The sequence below is a fragment of the Etheostoma spectabile genome, chromosome 16, assembly GCF_008692095.1.
Source record: "Etheostoma spectabile isolate EspeVRDwgs_2016 chromosome 16, UIUC_Espe_1.0, whole genome shotgun sequence".
In the NCBI taxonomy this organism is placed as follows: Eukaryota; Metazoa; Chordata; class Actinopteri; order Perciformes; family Percidae; genus Etheostoma; species Etheostoma spectabile.
In genome coordinates this window covers 10,099,966-10,103,364 of record NC_045748.1, presented here as the reverse complement: position 1 = coordinate 10,103,364, position 3,399 = coordinate 10,099,966, and positions in this window count along the sequence as shown.

The following is a 3,399-nucleotide window of genomic DNA, read 5'->3' as shown; positions in this document are numbered from 1 at the left end:
CCCCCCCCCCCCCCCCCCGTGACTCTATAGGACATGTTTTGGGAATTGTACCGCTTGGTTAAAAAAAAAGAAAAGAAAATTGTCTTAAAATTACTACTAGAGTATTTCTTTTTTTTTTTGCTACTTTATACTTCAGTTTACTTTAAATTTAGATTGTCAAAACTAAATATAATCAACTAAATTATAATGTATTGTTGTGGATAAATACGTAGTTGATCCGTTACAAGCTTCCTGGCTATATACAGTATAACAAATAGCTGCAAAATCAAAGCAATTACCTCAATTATACATATAAGTATAATGAAAATTAACTTTTTTTTTGATAATTTGCCCCGAATCCTAAAACATTTAACAACCATAATGATCCCAAACTTCTATTTGCCAGGGAGTGTGGCAGCAGGATGTACTGTAGCTGTGTACAATTAACTGTACTCTGAGATAAAAGTATAGGCTCCCTGCTACCAAGCTTTTAAGATTTTAGAAGCTTTCTTTTAAGATGTTTAAAAAGTGAACATGTGAAGTGTTTACTTTTTTTTTCCCTTTCACATTGCAATGTCTTTTACATTTTTACACAAAAGGCAAAAAACAACTAAAGTCACGTAACTAACTATGTTTGCAGATTTAAGGTTAATAACATTTTTCCAGATGTGTTAGAAGAGTGATACGTCTGTCTGTGGGGGAACATCCATTGCTTTGTATATACATGAATCTTTATCAGATCTTTATAAAAATGCCTCTCTTATTTTGGTGGCTTTTCTTCTTTGTCTGGCAGCAGGAGGAGGAGGCCACGTGGTGTGAAGTAAAAGTACTTCGAGGTAGAAGTATACCAAGCTTTATTGAGCATCACACTCATTCATGTAAAGGTCACGTTGACATTTTGTACAACTCTGGTCAGTAGTGCAACTCGTGCAAGGACGAAAGGAAAAGAAGAAGTCCAAGTGTTTTAAACTTCAGTAAAGCAGATCTGCTGCAACAGCATTCAAAACCAATGTACGTGTGTGTACTATATTATATATATATATATATATATATATATATAGTGGAAATTCAAGTTGAAATGAGCTTTTCAGTAGTCTCTCCCAGTTCTGTTCATCAGAATTTGTTTGCATCCTTTTACAAAGTGTACAAATGCACATTGGTATGATTACAAAGACTTCTTCCTTCCCATTGCTTTTGTTTCCTAATGCATCAATCAAGAACTGACGAGCCTACACAGTAAATAACACTAACTAATCCACAGGATAAACGCTATGCCGGAGCATACCCTAATAGAAACCATCTTAATCTTTATCATCCGATAGGACAGCTCCTGCATCCAGACTGTGGTCTGTCCCTTCCGGTGCAGGTGTAATATAACGTAATAAAGGACTGAGGAGGCAACAGAAGAAGAGGTGCACTATTCAACAGAAGCAATCATCCATTTTAATCACAACTCGGCTCAAGACAGAAGAGGACTAAGAAAGATGAGTTTCAAACATGTACTGTGAGGATACGAGCTGTAATTACTGCGAGCCACACAGTAATATTACCGAGTAGAGGTGTTTAAGGAACATTTGAGTTATGGTCATGCATTTCAGACACTGTGTGAAACCTGTTTTTCAGAGGGTCTTTTTATGAGTTTAACCCCTGAGCAGAATTCCTTTTAACAAAAAAAAAAAAAAAGGCAACAAAATGAAACACATCTGAGCAGAGTACAGTGCTGCTCTGTTTAAAAAAAAGAAATATATCAAAAAAAGTGATGGCCCTTGTCAAGGATTTCACATTTCTCACGATTCCTTGGCTGTTTTACTGTGTTGCTGTTGACGTGTTTCCTGTCCCTTGATTGAGTCCCTCAAGACTGATTTAGTTTCAACTCCGAGATAAGTCAAGGTAAAGACCAAAGGTGGTTTTAACCTGCAACACAAACTACAAAATATGAGTATTTATTAGACTGCGGAGAAGGCGGCACAAAGTCTGCGCAACAAAAACAGCAGTAATGCCCCATTATTTAACATGTTTAGGCAGAATATTAACATCTAATGAATGGTTTGTAACACTAGTTCAGGACAACTCAAACCAAAACAATCCAGATTAATAAAGAGCACTATGAATATGTATTTCTGATTTTGAGATTAACGGTCCCTTTAAAAAAAAGGATAGTTTCACAATTTTTCAATTCAGTCTTAAAACAATAGTGGTTAGGTTTTCATTATTCCTAATGTTGAAACTAGCTATTAAAAGATCCCTCACTAGGTTAGATAGCTGGTCAAAATATTGCTAGATAGCTAGTTAAAAATGAGCCATCACAAAGAAATGAGGAAAAGTAGGTTCCCCTATTCAGGAACAACGGATAGAGATGGAGGAAATCTATATAACAGGAAAAAACAGACATTGAGATTGCAAGAAGCAGAGAAATGGACATAATTCAGGACCAAAATCAGATAGGAACTAGGCCTAATTCAGCTATGGACAGCTGAAACTATGGAAAAGACAAAACAAAATGGATGGACTAAAAATGTAGCTCCCAAACAAACGTTTTTAGGTATGACTGTATATTTTTCCTTTTCAATAAAAACCAATGTGGAAAATAAGATTCCTTACGAACGTGCTTTAAAAGCATGCGATGAGGGATACAATCTACATTGTACAGAAGTTTACCTAAAGTTAACATAAGGCTCCAGCAGTCTGAGTTAGACGGGCCAGGTGGATAAGAACCACATTCTGTTGGTTGCAGTCTATCCAGTGCCGCTAAACAAGGAAACAGAGGGAATTTTGAATTGCCTCATTTTAACATCAGATACACTACATGAATACATTGACACAAAAAGAGGGATTTTGGTCCTGATCACTTACATAAAAAGGTGTATTAGGAAAGGAAACAGGATTAAATATTACAGCATGAAACAGGTGTTTCAAATGTTTAAATTTGCACCTGAAAATTGTACCGAGACTTGAGAAAACTGTGAACCTATCCTTTAATTGTACAATGTGGACAAAGATGAACAACATTTTTTTTGATTAATTTTGAGACACATGTGCAAACAATCTGGTCTGTAATTAGGATGCAAGTTGATTCTGAAAATAAAGACACCGTTTTGTTGTCTCATGAGTGAATATAATCAGAGAATTACCTGCACATATCGCATTTCCCGTAGTTAACTGGACTGGTGTCCTACATCACTTTTTCTACTTCAAAACAACTAAATCTTTCTCTGTATTAGTGCTGAATCATGTCTGAGGAGTGATTAGCTAACACTTTTCTTCATATTAATATGAGATCGTAGTTTAGCATTGAATGCCCATATTTGAATGAATTAAAATTAAGGCCGTTTTATGGTTGCTGACGTGCACCTCTCGAAAAATGTAACCACGTTGACCGTGGCTTGGCTGCGATGCATTACCCCCCCCCCCCCCCCCCCC